The sequence below is a fragment of the Amblyomma maculatum genome, chromosome 1 (assembly GCF_055883805.1).
Source record: "Amblyomma maculatum isolate TAMU_Amacu chromosome 1, ASM5588380v1, whole genome shotgun sequence".
Taxonomy (NCBI): Eukaryota; Metazoa; Arthropoda; class Arachnida; order Ixodida; family Ixodidae; genus Amblyomma; species Amblyomma maculatum.
In genome coordinates, this window is record NC_139344.1 from 251,403,570 (window position 1) to 251,424,446 (window position 20,877).

The window sequence follows — 20,877 nt, forward strand, 5'->3', positions numbered from 1 at the left end:
AGTGAACCTCAAGCCTGCTCGAAAATGCACACTAACCGTTCTGTCTCTTGCCAGGAAGGAGTAATTTATTCCTTACCAGCGTCCTGCAGAGACAAGTACATCGACCAAACTGGCAGCTGTCTTAATGAAAGATTAAAAGAGCACGAATACAACATCGCACGTGTCGCCACCACAGGGCACGTGGCAAAGTACTGAAGAGAATGCAAGAAAGATGAAAGTGATGATCAAGATAAACATTGCTAGCCACTGTTTCTAGACTGGACTGCGATAGGAGGGAACCATGATGCATCGGCGAGAGGAATCATCGAAACACTGATGATAACATGGGTTCATGAGGAATGTATTAGCGTGCCTTCAATAGCTTTGTAAGAGAAAGAAAGAGCCTATCTTGAATGTAAACATTGACAGGTGCCAGTTCCGTTTTGTTGCTGTTTCGTACGCACGAACTGTATCTTCTTGTTTTCAGCCTGGCCACCAGTAGGGATTTTATACCGACTGGTCTGGCAATAAAAGCTTCAAGTTGTGAATCAGCAGTGTTTTTTCCTCCTCTCTTGTCCTCTTTTGCACTGTAACTATTGTAGTGCACTGGAAATGCAGCGAACATGAATAATGCTTAAACAAGCACGGCCGCAAAGCCATCTGCTATGGAGTATTGCAAGCAGCTTGCACTACTTGCTCAAAAAGAACTCACAAGGAGGCTAGTGCACAATGGTAAGAAAAATCATACAGTATGGTTGGTGTCAAATCAAATGCAAGGGCACTAGCAGCGCTATAATTAGGCTAAAAAGTGCTAGATCACCTTACCTGGTGCACAAAGTGCAAAAGCGCATCAAAATTGTGGGGATCTTTAACAAGCGACATTTTATTAGCTGCTTTGTAATCAAATGTCCTTAATGTGCAAAATGATTACAAGAATAATTTTTAATTAACACCAAATTATTATGAAAAATCAAAATTTTCCTGTTTTGATGAATGCTGGCTTTATTCATATGTATTCCAGCCCAGGGTGCAAATGAAAGGGATTCTTTCTACTTAAATGCTGATTCTCTTCATACAAGTGCAATTATTTTCTCTTCCAGTGCACTGTACTACACATTATCAGTGCTGTCCGGTGGACACTCGGATGTAATTCGTATGCATTGAACTGAAAATATTCTGACTTTTCTGAAGTTTCAGCACTCTTACCTAACCTATTGTTTCACTTTCCACATGCAGTGCGCTAATAAGAGCACTGTGTCGGGTGCTACAGTGAACCTTTTTTTCATAAATTTCTAATGTACTGTGATAGTCTGTGACTGACGGGAGAAGGATGGGTGTCTACCGCTCGCTGCGCGCTTTTCCCTCGCCACGGCCAGACTGAATCCAGCGGCGCGCGCTTCCTCGGCTGTTTTTCTTTTTTTTTTCTCGCTCGCGGAGTGCCACGCCCCACCTCCCACTAAACGCGGAGGAGGAAGGGAAATTTGTCTTGCGGAGGCTAGACGACCTCGGGCAGGAGAGTGAAAAACCTTTGCGAGGTAATGGAAGGAGAGAAGCATGACAGAATCGGGTGATTGCGGTGGCGGTAACTGCGTTAATAGTTACTCTTTTCAAAAACATTTTGCGGCCTTGCGTTCTAGGGGCGAAGTCTCACAGTCACCGGGGGAAGAAAATATTTTCGACCGGAGGGTGGACAGTGAGCCTTTAAGAGAAACGAAACTGAAACTATACTACTGGGCGAAAAGTTGGCAAAATAAGGAATTCCCGATCGCCGTCGCGCCTGCCACTGTCACATGCAATTCAGATTTGGGGTGGTAAATTATGACGATTGCTGGTTTCGCGGGTCTTGAGATGATTTTCCATCCCACATTCTTTGGTACTTTCAAATTGCGCGCCAATCTCTTCCTATGCCATTTTTCGGCTCTACTCCCGGTTGCGTGACGTCACATCCTTGACATTACCCTAATTGACTGCCCTAATTAACTACTGTAGTTTTCGGTACTTTCAAATTGCGCGCCAATTCCTTCCTATGCCTTTTTTTTTTTTGCTCGACTGCAGGTTGCGTGACGTCACCATAATTGACTGATTTAACTATTTTTGTACTTGATACATTCAAATGTGGCGCCAAGCCAATGGCTACGAGACCATTTTCGCCTTCTACATTTTCGCCCCTAATTAAATACATAACTTATTGGCCTAATTATTTTTTGGACACATTACGTCACTCTCTATCGATTGACACCACTCATTAACCTCTACCACTTTTCAATTACAGCTGCTCCAGACACGAATTTGCTGAAGTGGTTTGCGGGCAGAAATCTGTGAACATAGCAAAGTAATGATTTCGCATTAAAAAAATATAAACCTAGGGGCTCTTGTTCAAGCTACCAGTGGCGGCCTTACGGAATGTACTCGCGAAACGTGTACAAGAGTGCCTAGAACACACACACACACACACACACACACACACACACACACACACACACACACACCAGGTGGTCGAAATTTCTGGAGTCCTCCACTACGGCGCCTCTCATAGCCTTAGTTGCTTTGGGACGCTAAACCCCACAAACCAACCCCCCCTCCCCCCCCCCCCCCCCCCACACACACACACTATTCACATTCGAGTTGTAGAGTATAGGTTTCTAGGATCTAGTGGCGTTGGGGTCGCTATGTACGCAAGCACGAAAAAGCTATAACAGATGAAAACTGAAAATGAAATCGAGAAAGTTAGAAGCCATCGAAAAAAAATTCGACATATATGTGAACGTTTATTAAATAGAAAAATAACCGGAATTTATATGAAATCAGACAGGCAGTTCCTTGCCTCGATGGCTTCAAACGTGTAGCTTATCTACCACGCCGTCGTCATGCTTCCATCCCATGGCTTCGATCACTTCGAGGATCTTGGTTCGCTAAAGATTACTAAGTCCTGGCATGCGTCGCGCAGGCGCCAGATTTTGCAGGTTCTTTCAACATGGCTCCCTCTTCCTTCATTGCGTTACAAATGCCTTCGATCTGGGTTGAATCGCTGGCACTGGCACAACCTTCGTCGACAGCGCTGCTGATTTCAGGATGTCAACGACACTTGCAGGGGGTAGTGGCGGAACGTCTGAACTCGAGCAGGACAGCATAAGTCGTGGACGCTCGAGCCTGCGCGTTCCTTGCGACTCTTTGCAGTCGTCATCCTGGAACATCAGGGCAAACACACTTGAACACCGAGGCGCAACTGATTGCGTCGGGCCACATGTGTCCGCAGCACATGCCGGCCTCGAAATATGAAAAACAAACAGTATAGTACAGTAATGTAACCTCGTGAAGTGGTGTAAGAGACGAACGGTCCTTATGTGAATGAACCCGTACTGATTTCGATACTTAAGTGTACACACCTTGGGCGCAACGAGGCAGTTCGTCTCCTTCTCCTTGGCGAGGTAGACGTTTCTGTACTTGACCTTGCCCAGCGGCTTGCCAATCTCAAAATTATCCATCCTCCAGATTTGGCATCTTCGTCAGTGCTGCTATAAAAAAAAAAAACAAAATGAATGATTCAGCAAAACACTCGCAAAACGCAGAAAGCAAAACAAAAACGCTGCCTTTCTGATCTTCATCGTTGGATTGTTCGCACAACGCATCGCTTTTTCTGTGCTCATCATTCGATGCGAACACTTTTGGATGAGAGGGATTTCATACACGCAAGCATCAGGAGTGCATATAACGTGTGAGATCACACGATACGTACGAGAAGGCGTGATAGCGGGGCGCCTGTAGGTCCTGTTTTTACTTGCCATCGCAAGGAAGAGCAGCCTTCGGGATGCTGCTCGTGTGAATGCGTGTGGCGTGCTCAGCCTTCGCACGACGGATGAGGTCCCTGCTGGCCATCCCGGTCCTGGTAACGGAAGCCTGAATGGTTGTGGACTTCACGGACGTGTACTGGACGTCCACGAACGCGGGCCAGAGCCGCACATTGGGAAATAGTTGCTGCCCAAAAAAAGCCATGGCCGCCGTTCGAACATGGCCTCATTCGAGCAACGTCAGTTTAGTGCTAACGTCAGCGTCAACTTGCCTAGTAGCGCCACCACTACGCAGGATACGTCAAATTGTCCAGTTTAAAATACGCGTAATGCATCTGAATATGAAGATTATTGATGGAAACATGATTTTTTGGTTTATTAAATTAAAATAATTTTGAATGATCCTTGTATTCTCGTCGTGATTGTTCTTTTGAAAAACGTGTGCTGCTCATTGTTGTGACACTTCTTTTCTTTCTCGGTCCATACTCGCGCGATATAATTGGTTGGATTAGTCGCCTGTCAAGCCGATCAACCTTATTGCTCTTATGTTTCGGTTAATTTTGCTTCGTTCTATTGGTTACTTTTCATCGCATATAAGGTTTCACGTTTGAAGTGTAATTAGAACTTACACTTCTACAATGCATATCATTTATTCGTAAAACTTTACTTTTTTTTTTACTGTTACAAAGTCCTTCGCGCGAGCTCGTCTGGACTGTTCAGAAACGCCATCTTTGTCCTCGTGTCAAGAATACTGTGAAGTAGCGGCTTCGTGAATAATGTCGCATACATATATAAAAGTACCTAGGCTTCGCTGCACTGCGAGCTTTTCTACGTCAAATACCATCGAGCGCACTGGTAGAGCATGGGGATCACTTTTTTCCCGGTATGTCGTAAATTGTGCATAAACCACATTTCAAAAAGATTTATTGCTCTTCCCATAAAACGAAGTCACAGAGCAGGCCGCCAGCCGCTTTCCGTCTCCCTCTTTGTTTACGGAACTCACGGCTCGCGCTACCAAACAGGAAATTTTTACGGTCAACACTGTGCTTACTCCAGCTGAAAACAGAGTTGTTATAAGGTAGTAAAGAGGAAGAACAGAAATACAGGTATCGCTGCCACAGCCAAAACGGCCGAGACTCGCAACTACAAATCACGTGACGCGCTAGGGATCCCGGAGGCTGACAAATGCGAATTACGTTGCCCGTTTGAATGCGGTAGTAGGTTTTGTCTCAAATATGATAACATGCTTTTATCGTATGTAAACGACGGCGAAAAGACAACACAAATGTTGCAAGGCAAATGCAAAAATATACTTGGAGGCGCCACAGTCGCCTACTTCAGTTTCGGTTATGTTCCGGCTCGGGCATTTCGTGCGTGCTTGGATAGTTTCGTTTCGGACCTGCGGCGCCTGAAATACGAGCTTGGAGCAGCAGATGAGCCTGGCTCGTTCACATTGAGCATTCGGAGGCGGGAGCGAGCGAAATCCGCTGCCGCCGACACGCTCCTTCGTTCACACTTCTGAACCAACATATCGCCGCCGCCGCTTCGACTGCGAGCTCCCGTTAACCCTAACCTGACCACTCGACTGCAGCTACGTACGCCACGACTAAGTGCCGAATGACAACCGCATTATCATCCAATTATTCAATCATGGCACATCTGACCCACATACTGTGGCAACAAGAGCTCCAACGTGCTATTTGCAGACATCGTAAACAAACGAGGCATACTTGCCGCTCATACCAAGGAGAGCGTCGATCTTATTCCAAATGTCATTGTTCCTCTATTGCATCCTTGCCTATTGCGCTGGTCATCCGGCGAAAAAAGGGCCTCGGATAAAAAGTAAGAAACAACAAAGCACCACAAATACATTAAAAAAGGTAAAAAGTGCAGCGAGATATGCTTCTCGAAGCACGAACGCCAACCAGACACACCGCCGCTCAACAGGCCAAAGACCTTCAGGCTTTATTGCAGCCCAAATATATAACTGGGGAAGCAGTGGTGCTACCTGGCGTAACTCGCACACACTACATTCCCCTTTGTTTAAGAAGGAAGTATTCACAATACAGCACCGCACAAGTCCAGTCTTTTTAGGTACGTGGTGTTCATCCTTTGCGTACCTGAAAAGACAACGTTATTAAAAAAAAAAGTCCAGTCTTTTCGGCATTCACACACACCACATCTCCCCTTGTTTTAGAAGGAACAGTAGAACCACCCAACCAGCCTCACAAGTCCAGTCTTTTTGGCCCCCGGATTATTCTCCCAAACCGGGACACACGAATGGGTGAAGTAGGTTGTGACTTGATTGAAGCAGACGAAGTCGAGGTGGTGGGCCCTGCAGTATTGGACTCGCTACCGGATGGCTCCGTTTCGGGGAGCTCCTCTCTGGCGACAGGTTCGGCAGGGCCGTTCGACCCTGAGGAGTTGGTCATTGGGACAAGGTGCAGGCGATTACGCTGGAGGACACCCTTCAGGGTCTCCACGACGTACAACCGGGGGCACTGGGCTGGTCCCAGAACCATCGCAGGGCTATTTACGTCCCGCACCTAGACTTGCTCACCAGTCCGAAGTGGGCGCTGTACTTGGGCTGCATGCCTCCGGTTAAAGTCCCGTGCCTGCGTCCTCCGATTAAGTCGATCTCGCTGGTTTAAAAGAATGCGACGAGGGCCAGCCTGGCTCGAGTTGCCGTGCTATCTTGGGAACTCTCATCTGTAGGCGTCTGCCCATGAGAAGTTGTGCAGGACTCACACCGTTGATGCCAGGAATGTCCCTGTAGGCCAGCAGAGCCAGGAAAGGATCGTTGGCTTTATGCAGTAGGTTTTTGACGGTTTGCACCATCTTCTCCACCTCCCCTTTGGACTGCGGATAACATGGGCTGCTGGTGACATGCCTGAAGCCATAAGCCTGCGCAAAAGCAAAGAAGTCATTGCATGCAAACTGTGCACCGTTGTCGCTGCGGACGACGTTTGGAATGCCGTGGCGTGCAAAGACGCTCTTAATGGCTGCGATGACTGCCAGTGCTGTTGTAGAACGCAGACTGATGACTTCTGGGAAGCATGACCTGTAGTCGACCAGCAGCACATAATCGTGACCATTCAGATGTAAAAAGGTCTACTCCTACTTCCTGCCAGGGAAGACTTGGTCTGTGAGGGTAACATCGGTTCTGCGCGTTGAACGCGTGTTTCAGCGCACTTGGCGCAGTTAGAGACGAGCGTTTCTATGTGACTGTTTATTCCAGCCCACCATACTGACGCTCGAGCAATAGCTTTGCAACGGTTAATACCCTGATGCCCGTCGTGAATGAGGTCAAGCATGGAACGCTGAAGAGCCAAATGCACAAAAATGCGAACTCCCTTCAGAAGAAGCCCTTCGCAAACACTGAGGTCCGCCTGATGCTGCCAATACTTTTTAACGTGAAGAGGCAGCCTTGACTGCCTGGGGCAGCCTTGACTGCCTGGGGCAGCCTTGACTGCCTGGGGCAGCCTTTAGTGCAGTATTTAAGCAGAAGGTTTCTTGACGAAGCTCTTCTTGACGTGTAGAGACGAAGTCTGGGAATGAGCGAAGAATCCCTTCCCCAAAGAGCTCAACTTGATCTGCTTGCCTTGGCAGTGAACCATCCACTAGTGCCCGTGAGAGCGTGTCAGCAGTAGCTAACAACTTGCCGGGTGCATAGAGTTCTTGGTACTGGAAGCGCATCAGCTTCATTCGAAAACGCTGTATCCGTGGAGGCAGTAAGTCAATATCCATAGATCCCATGAGCGCCAGAAGCGGCTGGAGATCAGTCTCCAGGAAAAAGTTTAGTCCACGGACATATTCCTCAAAACGAAGCACTCCCCAGCTTGCCGCCAAAGCCTCCTTCTCAGTCTGGCTGTAATGGCGTTCCGTTGAAGTCAGTGAACGCGACGCGAAGGCAACTGGACGACGCTCACCGGAAGGCTGCTCTTGTAGTAATACGGCACCAAGACCGAAGGAGCTGGCATCAGCTGATACTGTCATCTTGTACGCAGTGTTGTACCGAGCAACACAAAGGTCCGAGCAGAGCAGTTCCTTGAGCTTGGTAAAGGCAGACTGTTGAGCGTGGCCCCAAGTCCACTCAGACTCCTTCAGCAGCAAACTTCGGATCGGCGCTGTCGTTTCCGATACGTGAGGCAAAAAGCGTCCGATGTGGTTAACAAGGCCCAGAAGTCTGCGGACAACTGTGACGTCTTGCGACGCCGGCATCGTTTTTACTGCAGCGACCTTGTCTGGGTCAGGGAGAGATTCCCTCAGCGCTAACAATAACACCCAGAAACTTGACAACTGCTGGCTGCGAAAGTGCACTTGTGGTTTAAAGTGACCCCCGCTTTTGTTACCCGATTGAGAACTTCCTGTAATCGACGGTCGGGCTCTGCACGCGTCTTGCCAAAGATGAGAATATCATCGATCATGTTCACAACACCCGACAGGCCTTCCAGGATACGGGACATCTGTCGCTGGAAGTACTCCGGTGCAGTCGCGATCCCAAACGGGAGCCGGAGGAAACAGTAACGCCCGAATGGAGTTACGAACGTTTTGTACTCTTGCGACTCGGGAGACAGCTTGACCTGGTAGAAGCTCGACGTGGCATCCAACTCTGAGAAAACAGTGACATCCCCCAGCTGACCAAGGTATTGGTCGACCGTGGGCAACATATGGCGTTCCCGCAAAATGACGTTGTTGAGGCGGGTTAGATCCACGCAAAGCCTGAGGCCGCCGGTAGCCTTCGGAACCCACAACCAGTCCAGCGCACCAGTCCGTAGGTGTGTCGACGCGACGAATAACGCCATCCCCTCCCATCTTGTCCAGCTCCTGCTTGACCGCGTCCCGAAGAGGTAGCGGCAGGCGCCTGGGAACGCTTAATGAGAATGGCGTAGCGTCTGGTTTCAGTCGGACAGTGTAGGCCTCTGGAAGCGTTCCAAGTCCTTCAAAAAGACTAGCTTCCAGAAGAAACTGCCCGGACGCTTCTGAAACTTGGTCTAGAAACTATTGCAGACGCCCAAGTGCTGTATCGCCGGTAGCCCTATGTCACGAAATCGGCGCACATTTTTATCAAGCCGGCGCGGCGCGAGGCCCGTGCAGCGCCGCATCGAAATTTCTACAAGGTTCCAGAAAAGCCTCCTTCCACGCGCGAGAGAGCGCGTAGCTTGGTGCGCGTCGCCGTCAACCTCTTTCTCATCACCCGGCGATGAGGGTGACTCATCAGTCTGGAAAAAGCCAGCTGTCTCCAGAACCTTCGGCGGTGCCTGACCAATGACGACGCGCGGCTCGATGGGAGGAAAAAGGGAGCACTCTAACCAGTGAAGCTAAGTGTGCGCGCGCGCTAGCCTTGGCGCGTGTCAACAGACAGACGCGGTGCGCCCTATTTATTGAGGCCGCGCCGCTTGTGTATTCAGTCAGTCAGTCAGTCAGTGATTGCAGCGTGTTCGCTAGAGGTTCGGCTGGACTCCCGGGGATCACCCGCTGCTGGCAAGCCCACGGACCTGCGAGGGAGCGGCGCTCGTCTTGCATGGCGGCCACATCGCGACTCTCGAGGCGTCGGACTGCAACAGTGCCCGGTGAACAATTTGGTGTTTGTTTATGCGACTCTCTCGTGTTTGATATGTGTTGTAAAGCCTCTGTGTTATTGAATACCTCTGTAGTTGCATGCTTAGCGTTGTTTTTCTGCGAACCTCTCGTCTGTGCAATTTTAGTGTTTGTGTATTCCTCTGTATCGTCTCTTGCTGTGTATAAAGTGTGTTTTGTTTGTTACTTCTGACTCCGACCCTCACTCTGGCTTGAACCGGCGACAGCTGGGCACCAAACGGCCACCCCCTTCTGTCACTACAAGGTAGTTGAATTCCGGCTGAGCTTGCCACGCAGGTCGAGGACATCTCCTTTGCGACCGGAACAGCTACCCCCACTCACTCTAAGGGTGTCTGGGAGTGTGCGCACCGTTAAGGGCGCATCGTTGATAATCATTCTAATTATTAACGGGTGACACCCTAGCAGAGGAACTGTGCATGCTGCTAAAACATAGAGACGCTCTTTGACAGACTTGCCGTGCCACGTCAAAGTAGCCTTATAAGTTCCCACAACCGGCAGCACATTGTTACCGGGCCCCTTCAACTCCCCCTCTGGGTCCTGAAGCTTGGCAGGATGCCAGGGAACACATCCGGAACAACTGAAACTTCGGCGCAGGTGTCCACCCTGAATGACAGGGCGCGTCGGTCGACGAGCACCTCAATAAACTTCGCGTTCTGGCGACGGCCTTCCGCAACTGCGTGAAGCTCCACCGAACTAGCTGAACGTTTCCACGCGTTTCCCGCTTTTCTTTTTCTTCATGAAGAAAACTTCAAAATGACCATTCAAGCACGGCGAGCTGGACAGTCCGAACGAGGATGCGAGGCCGCAGAATAAGCAAGGATGGGTAGGCTTATCAACATATCATAGCTTCCCTTTTCGCATGCGCGTTGCGTCGACAGCGAGCGAAGACGATTCTTCTGAGTCATGAATTTTGCGTTCGTTATCAGTGTCTTCATGCTGACGTGCTTGAATTATACGTCTTGCAAACTTAACTTCGGACTTCGACAAAGTAGGTCTGAAAGCTTCCAAGAAAGCGGTCCAATAAACCGACGACAAACCGGTCGCGCACAAGCCAATCTTCAGTAGCTGACTACGAGTTGTTGCAGCGCTTCACCATGGTACGAAGTGCGGTGAAAAATGAATCAATGGTCTCACCCGGTTGCTGCGTCCGGCAATGAAAACGGGCAGACTCGTACAACTCGTTGAGCGGGTGGACGAAATGGTCTGTGAACGCCTTCTTGACAGCTGACGTCATCGGCGTCGGCCTCTGCCAGCGTCGTTGGCACAGTAAAAGAGCTAGCGAAGACTCTAGTCGACCTTGTGCAGAAACTTGAGTCTGCAACTACTTTCATTAGAGCTGACATCAGAGCTGTTGCAGCTGATAACAAGGTTGCGCTCAGCGAACTACAAGAAGTTAAGGATTCCATGACACACGTGAACTCGGTTTTTGAAGGCTTGCGTGTAGACGTACAGAATGTTGTGCAGGACCTGACAGCTGTCAAGAATGAGCAGGCAGAGCACCGGAAGGAGACTTTGCGACTACGTAAAGAACTAAGTGAAACGCGAAGGGAGGTAGTCGAATTGAAACAGTATTCTCGCCGAAACAACATTGAAATCAAAGGTGTGCCGCAGTGCGCTGAAGAATCACTACCTGACATGATGCTTCGGATAGCGAGTCACCTAAATGCTGATCTTAAAGCAGAGGATATCGATGTCATTCATCGCGTTCCTACCAAAAAGAAAGATCAATCAAACATTGTCGTGAAGTTTTTCTCTGGAACGGTTCGTGACCAGCTGGTACAAAAGGCAAGAAGACAAAGGCTCTCTACTTCAGTCTTAGGGTTCGAGGAGGGGAATCCACACTTCCTGAATGAACACCTATGCCCGGAGTACAAGATTCTCCTTGGTAAAGCGGTACAACAGAAAAAAGACAAGGGCTGGAAGTTTGCCTGGGTGTCACAAGGCAAGATTCTAATGCGGAAAAGTGAAAACTCCCATGTTTTTCATATAGCTTGCGAAGAGGACTTAGCTGTAGTTGTCTGAAAGTGGTTTACCAATTTTATTTTATAACTTCATCTAACAACCATGGCTTTCACGGTTGAACAAGTAAACAATGTATTTACAAAAGGCTCACGCTTTTCCTTACTTCTAGCATTTGTATCTGAACACGAGTTTAAATTTGATGTTATAGCTCTATCAGAAACCTGGCTGAGAAAGGGTGATGAACTTTCTATTCCTGGATACAACTTTGTATCAAGCCCTAGAGAAGATAACCGACGTGGTGGAGGGGTGGGACTGTTAGTTAAATCTACTATATTGTTTAACATTATACCTGAATGTGGGACCAGGAATATAAATGTTGATTCACTATTCATTACATTGTCTGGAGGAATATCGGTTGGTGTCATATATAGACCCCCAAACTCTGATATGACCCAGTTTTTAGACTTCATGGAGAGTATACTGAGCGATATAGCGGACAAACCAATGGGCTCTGTTTTAATCACGGGCGACATGAACATCGACGTATCTTCTAGCATATGCAGCGACTACGCATTTTTGTTGAAATCATATAACTTTGAGAATTTAATTTCTGATCCAACAAGGATCACCGCTACATCAGCAACTGTAATTTAATATGCAATGGTACGGACAATGTCTTAGCAGGGGTGTACAATACCACTATAACAGATCACTCGCCAATCTTCTGCCTGCTGCCCATGAATATGAACACTCCCATTCGAAACAGGTCTGCACCAATTGCGCGAATTGATTATGAACTATTGCAGGAGAAAATATACAATTTAGATTTCAACAACGTGTATCATACAAATGTACACACTGAATTTGAAAATTTTGTTGAGGCTCTTGAGTCTGCCATATCGCAATGCACATCATGCACTACCCGCAGGTACGAACAACCTTTGTGCCCGTGGATGAATGAGAACATACTTGAGGCTATAAAAGAGAAGGATAAATGGTATCATAAGTGGAAGCGTCAGAAAGAAAACGTTTACTATTCAAAAAAGTTCAAATCCTCCAGAAACCATGTAGTGGCATTAATACGGATTAGAAAGAAAGAATACAACTCTATGCTAATAAAGAGAGCACAAGGAAACAGCCGGAAAATGTGGGACGTAGTCAACAATGTGATCGGTAGACAATTAAAACAGCACGTAGTTCCTGAACACATTGATGAAAACACAGTTGATAGGTTTAATAATTACTTCACATGGATGGATGGGAAAACATTTATTTCATCGGCTTTAAGTGGTTTAGTTTGCTTGCTGACCGCGCCAGATGGCCGCCAGTTGCGTCCTGTCGGCGATCTCTTCGGCCCACTCAGTGACCCGAGCCTGGATGGCCGGGTCCGAGCAGCGCAGCACGGCCTCCCACTCCTCCAGAGATGGAGCTGGCAGCAAATCGGCGGGTGGCGGATAGGCCGCGCACCCCCATGTAATGTGGTCTAAAGTAGCGTCGACACCACACTCTTTGCATTCAGGATCAACCTGCTCTTTGAATATATGTGAATAAACTTTGGGGCAGGGAAAGGAGCGGGTTTGTAGCTGGCGCCAGATTATCTCCTGGGCCTTGCTTAATGAATTGTGCGGTGGAGGGAAGATGCGCCTTTCCAGGCTAAAATGGCGAGTTATATCATGGAACGAGAGCAGGCCCTCCCTCGCGCCCGCGGGAAACGAGGTGCTCACCGCCCGGCCGACGAAACCTCGGGCATATTCGTGAGCCTTCTCGTTCCCGGGATTGCCCGAGTGAGCCGGAACCCATACCAGTTCTATCGTCCTACCAGGGACTGGACGGTAGCTTTTAAGGATACTCCTGGCGGCAGCCGACAGACGGCCCCTCCCGAAATTTCGTACGGCTGTTTTGGAATCACTGACTATAACATCTGCTTCAGTAGAAGCGATAGCCAGCGCGATGGCTGCTTCCTCTGCAGCCTCGGAGGTTCTGGTGCGTACAGTAGCTGAAGCTAAGATTTTGGTAGGCGTGGACTCACGGGCCCCAGTCACCGCACAAATCGCGAAACCGCGGTCCGTCTCGTCATATTCGGCCGCATCTACGTAAGCAACCGAATGGTTTTCTTTGTATTTGGTGTGTAATGCACGTGCGCGTGCTAGTCGCCTGCCTTCGTGGTGAATGGGGTGCATATTCTTAGGGAGGGGCTTGATAACAAGCTCTTTCCTGATTGCTGTGGGTATTTGCCTGGGATCGTCCGCCATGGGTTCGGCATTGATGCCTAGCCTCAGCAAGACAAGATCCCGGCTTTGGTGCGCGCCAGTCTGGAGTACTGCGCTATTAAATGCGCTTCCTTGAGTTCATCAAGTGTGTTGTGCATTCCAAGAGCTAAGAGCCTATCGGTTGAGGTGTTTCTCGATAGTCCTAGTGCTGTCTTGTAAGCTTGCCGGATAAGACATTCAACCTTTTGCTTTTCGTCTTGGTAAAGGTGCAGATAGGGCAGGGTGTAGACTAGCCTGGTGATGACGAAAGCCTGAATGAGTCGACAGGTGTCGCGTTCTTTCATGCCCCTCCTCTTGTTGGCTATTCGCTTGATTAGTCTGGCAGTTTGGGTGACTGTTGTGGTCAGTTTATCTAATGTTCCTAAATTTCTGTGGTTACTCTGAATGAGCATGCCTAGGATTCTGATGGTGTCTACTTGTATGATTGGCAGTCCTTTGAGCTCTACCCTGATTGCAGGAGGCGGAGGTCTGTTCTTTCGATTGGGGCCTTCTCGAACTACAAGGAGTTCGGACTTAGAGTGTGAACATTCAAGACCAACATCGGCCCAGAGCTTGCAGCTAATATCCCTAATCTATCGTGCTCTGTTAATGACCCGCGTGTTCATGACACTTTCTTACTGCAAGCCATTGACGATTGTGAAATCACAGCAATCGTGAAAACTCTCGCCGCAAACAAGGCAACAGGACATGACGGGATTACAGTGAGAGCGTTAAAAGACAACATTCACCATCTTGCACCATTCCTGGCAACACTAATGAATCACGCAATTTACGAAGGTATTTATCCGAATATTTTGAAGATCGCTAGAGTTACACCAGTTTACAAAAAAGGGGATTGTAATGATCCAGGCAGTTACCGTCCAATCTCGGTTTTGAGTATCATTAACACTGTGTTCGAAAAACTTATCGCAAAGCAACTAAATGACTACTTGGAGAAAACTAGAATCATATCTCACTGTCAACATGGCTTCAGGAGTAACAGGTCTACATCTACAGCAGTAATGGCATTGTCTCAGGAGCTATGTTGATCTTTGCATAATAATGAAATGTCCATAGTCTTGTTCCTAGACGTAAAGAAAGCATTTGATACTGTTAATCATAACATTTTTATTCAGAAGCTAGAGCACTATGGTTTTAGGGATTCCACTCTTGATTTCTTTACTAGCTACCTTACCAACAGAAAACAATTTGTTCATCTAAAACACTTCAAATCATCTCGACAAGCTGTCTGTGCTGGAGTGCCCCAGGGGTCAGTTTTAGGCCCTGCGCTGTTTTCTATTTATGTCAACGACTTTCCTCTCTGTTTGCAGAATTCAAAAATGGTGATGTACGCTGATGACACTGCAATAGTTTTTACAGGCAAAACTCTAACTGAAATTGAGGCTAAGACACGTGATTTAAGAAACATCTCTGCATGGTTTAAGGCAAATAAAATGACATTAAATGCTGTGAAAACAAAGTACATCCTGTTTAGGTCAAGGCACAAACATATCACAGATACGCGATTACATATTTACCTCGACAATGTTTTAATCGAGCAAGTTGACACCATTAAATACCTCGGCGTAACCCTAGATAAGAACCTTAATTGGCATGAACATATTGATAGCCTGTGTTCCAAGCTTGCTTCAGCTTGTTACATTCTATATAGAACACGGGGGCTGCTAGATATTTCTGTGCTGAAGATAATGTATTTTTCTCTTTTTCACTGCCATTTGACGTATTGCTGCGAGTCATGGGCTAGCACATACAGATCTTACATTCATCAAGTTATCTCTTTGCAGAAAAGAGCACTAAGAATATTAACATACTCTAATAGGTATCAGTCCAGTGCTCCTTTGTTCAATAGGTTACAGGTTTTGCAGTTTCCATTGTTATATGAAATGAGAATCGCAATGTTAGTAAATAACATTATACAAAATAACTACCCGCTTTCAATTAATATTTTTGTGTTGCCTATCAGGAGCACTAGAAATGCTAGCAATATTAACTTTAATTACCCGGTAACCCGCAATGCCTATGGTCAGCGCCTAATTCAATACTGCGGAGCGAAAATATGGAATAGTGTACCACTCGAAATTAAAATGGCTAACAATTTCCTGTTTTCAGTTAAGCGCTTCTACTTCTCGATGATTGAGAATTATGTTTGTTGATCTTTTTATATCTGCTGTTGAGTGTTGCTCGCTATTACTTTGTTCACTGATCATTTATAACCGAGTCTTATGTTGGTGTCTTCTGTTGCTGTTATAACAAATGTGTACAATGGGCCTATACTAGCTTCGGCTATTGGCCCAGCAGTTTTTGCAAACGTTTTGTATATGTTATGTGAAAATAAAGAAAAAAAAAAAAGAACCGTTCTTGCTTGCGGCCCCAAGCAGTATAGCATGGAACGCACCTGAACTTCCTGTTCAGCGGTAGACAGACCCGTCGCACAACAAAAGTCCTCAGACTGCAGTAGCCATGTCGGCCAGGTCCCGGGGAAGTCAAAGCCGAACGGCGGCGGTGGGCGAAACACTGCCCTAAAGCCCCTTGATACTTTACACTGCCCCAAGTGAGGCGGCGGCGGCGTCGTTCATGGTGAAGAGCCGAAGAGCGCCGAATCAGTGGCTTCGTGATCCCACTTCTGACATAGAGAAACATACTTGCGTAAAGAGCGGACACTCGAGCCGTTTCGCGGCCGAGCTAGTAAGGGTCTGACCATCCGCGAGGTGGCGTAGCGACGTTGGCTTCCACTTCAGCTAAAAGGTGGACTGCTTATCATACATACACCTCATTGCATATACGCTTCCCCTTTCCTTACCCATTCCATATAATCGTTGATGCTGCGCCGGGCATGTGCCGCCGGGTACGCCCACCTCACCGCACTTTTCAATGCGTCGCCTAGTTTTGCTGGTAACTTGTTTTCTTTTGCATGCACCTCAACCTCACCTCACTCCGTGAGGTTGAGGTCGACCTCATGAGGTTGCACTGCACTAATGCACTCCGTGTTTTTTAGTAGTTTAGTGTTTATCTCGTCAAGGCCGGCTGACGAGGAAAGTTTCATTTTCTCAATTAAAGACGAGATGCCAGTTGAAGAAAAAGTTATTGTGTCCATCGGTGAGGTGGCACCTGCCTTATACAGAAACAAGAACAAAAGAGCCACAAAGCTGCATATGACCGAAGGAAGAGTCTCAGGGAACAGCTGGAACCTTCAGACCAAGAACAGCAAAAGCCATCTATTTCCCGGCATCTCACTACAAAGCGACTGACGAGACAAACATTGTCTAGTTACCCTGGCAAAAAGAATACGCAACCTCATCATCCTCCAAGTCGCGAGGACTTCCCCCTTATATCACCGGCAAATCAGGAGGCTGCACGACCTCCTCGGACCAATGTCTCGCATTGAGAAGTTCAGGAACAGCTAGCTGCCCCAAGTCCGCTTCTCAAGCCAGCTACGCTCCCACCACCGGGTAAGCCGAGCCCGCCACTTCCCATCCCAAACCTTTCTCTTACACATCTCCAGATTCCACACCGTTATCACATCTGAGCATTATATGCGCCACATAAAAGATCGGAATGACCCTATTATCTGGTACCTTGCAGAAGAAATTTCCGCCATTCGCCAAGCATTCGAATTCATGCATACCCTCCTTAGCAATCTCCTTCAGGATGACAAACGCATGGAATTCCTAACTCATTCTCTCAAACGGCCCCATTCATCTACATCCACTGAAGCAGCTGCTGCATCCTCTTCCGTCCCTCCCGAGAAGCGTGCTAACGTAGCTTAAGAATGGCTGTGAACAATAACATACACATTGTACAGTGGAATAGCAGAAACCTGAGTACCAATCGAACACTCTTTATACAATGGCTCATGACTTTACTCTCACAGCCTCACGTCATTCCCATTCAAGAATCGCGTGCTCTTAAAGGTACTCCGGGCTACCGTGCCCTGCATGCAGCATATGACAGCGAGTATGCCCCATTAGTGAGCAGTTATATTCGTCGGGACCTCCTGTTTGAGGCCATTGACGTCCCCTCTCGTCTTGAACGTCACCTCACGGCATTTACTCTGTATTCTGATCACTCATTTCGCCCTTTATCCATTCTCAATTTTTATAATCCACCTAGAGAGTACGCGCTTTTCAAACCGCTCATGCATTTTACTTCAACGTTGTTTCGAGACTCCGACTTCTTGATAGGTGGGGACTTTATATGCCCCGTAGGTTGCTTTGGGTTACCCACACACCTTCCGACCTGGTCGCATACTCAACGACGCATTAAACGGAGCTCAATTAACTGTTTATAATACTCCAAACTCCATTACTCGGGAAGGTTACAGGCACCAACAATCCACCATGCCAGACCTCACAGTGGGCCGCGGACTGCGAAATGTCACCTGGCAGGTTACAGAGGAAAAACTGCTCAGCGACCATTACGTTATTCAAATCACTGTCCCTAGCCGTACCCGTCTGCGTAAACGTAAAATTTATCACACAAACTGGAATACCTTTCGCACTTTTCGCGACAACTTTCATGCAACTGGCAGTCTTGAGAGCTGGACAAGAGCACTCAAGCATGCCCAGAAACAAGCTACACAGGAGAGTTCCACTTCAGCCCAGTCAGATAATCCGGACCCTTACCTTGTACACATCTGAAAGAGGCGGAAACGACTCTTGCGCACCCTTCGCACTCAGTCCAACGATTCTCGCCTGAAATGTTTTCGATGCGTCGGCGCCGGTCTACCGGCGTCCTCCCTGCTGCGCGCCATTCATTTGTCGGACACTTGAGACCATCAACGGCACACTAAATCAAAAAAGAACCTGGCACTTACTCAGAGAACTCCTCGGGCCTCAACCGGCTCCTGTTCCCACTCTCGAGAAGCACTATTCGCAACTAGGCGCGGATGCCTTAACAGCCTAAATCAGCGGTCTCTACAATCCTCCTCCTCTACCTAGTATTTATCCTCCGTACACTGGTGCTTCCAATACAGAACTCGATGAGCCGTTTGCTCTCTGGGATCTTGACTGGGTGCTAGAACAGCTAAAGCGAAAGTCAGTCCCAGGTGAAGACCAGATTACGTACTCACTCATTCGAAATCTCTCTGACAAGGACAAAGAACATTTTCTGAGCATTATAAAATTACATTGGGAAGAAAGCACACTCCCAGCATCTTGGAAACAATCACTTATAACCCTAATTCCAAAGCCAGGCAAAAAAACTGCGCTTCAAAACCTCCGTCCAGTTTCTTTAACATCATGCCTGGGAAAGACCATGGACGGATGGTGCTCAGTCGGCTCGAGGCTCATCTTGAATCCACAGATTTCTTTCCCCCTCAACAAATTGGCTTCCGAAAAGGTGTGTCTACTCAGGACCTCTTTTTTTCTCCTCATGCACGAATTTGACCCTCCGTCCTCTTCCCAGATCGAAGCCATAGTGGCCCTTGATGTGCGTAAGGCTTTTGATAACCTTGCCCACGATCCACTATTAAACATCCTTACCTCTACTGGCAGTGGTCCAAAGATGCACGGCTACCTCACGGCATTTCTCCGCAACCGCACGGCCAAGTTCCGTCTCCCCGATTCCATATCTGATCCTTTCCCCCTCACACGTGATACTCCTCAGGGCGCTATTATGTCACTCACTCTTTTTAACCTTGGAATGGCTCCCCTATCTCGTATTCTAGCGTCTATCACAAACCTAAAACATACATTCTATGCAGACGACCTTACTCTTTGGTGCACTTCTGGGTCTCCTGGAGGAGTAGAGGAGACCCTACTGCAAGGTATTGATGCAGTCGTTAATTATCTTGATAAAGTAGGGCTATTTCCAGCACCTGAAAAAACCAAACTGCTGCTGCATGGTTGCAAAAACTCGCTATCAACGCCAACATAACCAGCTAACCAATCTCACATGGTGGCAGGTCACCCCATTCCTCGTGTATCGTTCTGCCGGATCCTTGGACTTCATATCCATGAGTCAACTAGCCGGGCCAATGTATCTACAGCCGTTAAAGTTTGCAATCAGCTTACGCATCTAGTTCGCCGCATAGCCAATAAGCACGCCGGGCTACGTGAGGGTCAAGTCAGGCAGCTTGTCCACGCATTTGCACTTAGCAAAATTTTATATACAATTCCTTACCTTACTCTAACCTGTCGCCAAAGACATAAGATTGAGGTTGCGCTTCATATATTGTACAAGGCTGCACTTAACGTCCTTGTACATACGTCCACGGAGCGCCTATACTCTACGGGGCTGTTCTTGCTCCTGGGAGACCTCATACAACAACATCGAGACCGGCAAATGGCACGTCTTTCTAGCACCAAACAAGGACATTGGATACTAATACAGGTTGCGCTCAAACCTATCGACATCCCTATAATTACCCCTCCTTCTTCGATCCCGGATAACCTCAAAATAACCCCATTCCAGAAAACGTCCCCGATACTCACCCAAGTAGATGTTCCGCTCGAGTTTCAAATCATGTTCACCCTACAGATTCCACGATCGTCTACACAGATGCATTCCGAACTAGCGTCGGGGCGGCTGCTTACTCAGTTAAGAGCTGTAGCGATGAAGTGACGCATACCCTCGGTGCTTACATAGATCCTCCTCCTACAGCAACTCTCGAGACCCTGCCAAGAGTCGCCAGTATTCAAGACCTCGCACAAGCACCCCCTAACCCTTCAGAACATACCATATACACTGATTCAATACAGGCTATACGCGCCATTCATACGGGTCGCATTCCTCAAGAACTGCAGGATGATCTGCACAGAGCTCTCACCAAACTCACACTGAGCTGGATTCCTGCATGGTCACGCTGGAATCTTAGGCAATGAGGTAGTACATCGCATCGCCCGCGAACTTCAACACTGGGTGCCTGGGATTCCCTGGCCTTATCCACCCACGTGGGACACTACTCTTCACTACAAAAAAGAAATCAAGGAGGAGGAAGACGAGGAGGAAAGGAGGGGAAAGAAATCAACATTCACTATGACAACATTAGAGAAACTCTTCGTACACTTCCTCTTCCTGCTAAACCTCTCACTACCACGCAAATACGCATTTTTAGACGCATACAACTAAATACACTGCTTACTCCTGCCAAATCGTTTCTATACCAAATCAGACATTCCCCCGCGTGCCCAAATTGTTCCGAACACTATGCAAATTTAGAACATTGCTTGTTTTCATGCCCTGTCGCAATTCAATCACCCCACTTTCCACACCCGCCTCCCCCAACGTGGCGGGCTTGATTAGCATCTGACCAGCTGAATGATCAGTTGGCCTTGGTG

General features: G+C 47.8%; 1 long non-coding RNA gene and 1 pseudogene across 5 annotated transcripts in view; both read right to left on the reverse strand.

Annotated features, from left to right (window-relative positions):
- Window positions 1–2,727: 2,727 nt before the first annotated feature.
- LOC146206220 (uncharacterized) overlaps window positions 2,728–20,877 on the reverse strand; it is a 100,925-nt gene continuing 82,775 nt past the window's right edge. For 2 of the 5 annotated variants that reach the window (XR_014704407.1, XR_014704408.1), the window contains 2 exons: window positions 3,366–3,494; window positions 2,728–3,164 (listed from right to left, as the gene is read on the reverse strand). This is a non-coding gene — a long non-coding RNA (uncharacterized LOC146206220). Of the gene's footprint in view, window positions 3,165–3,365; window positions 3,495–3,715; window positions 4,709–20,877 lie in introns of those variants that run through there. The other 3 variants (XR_014704411.1, XR_014704410.1, XR_014704409.1) reach the window with 3 other exon arrangements.
- LOC146206221 (uncharacterized) lies at window positions 10,179–16,172 on the reverse strand (annotated as a pseudogene).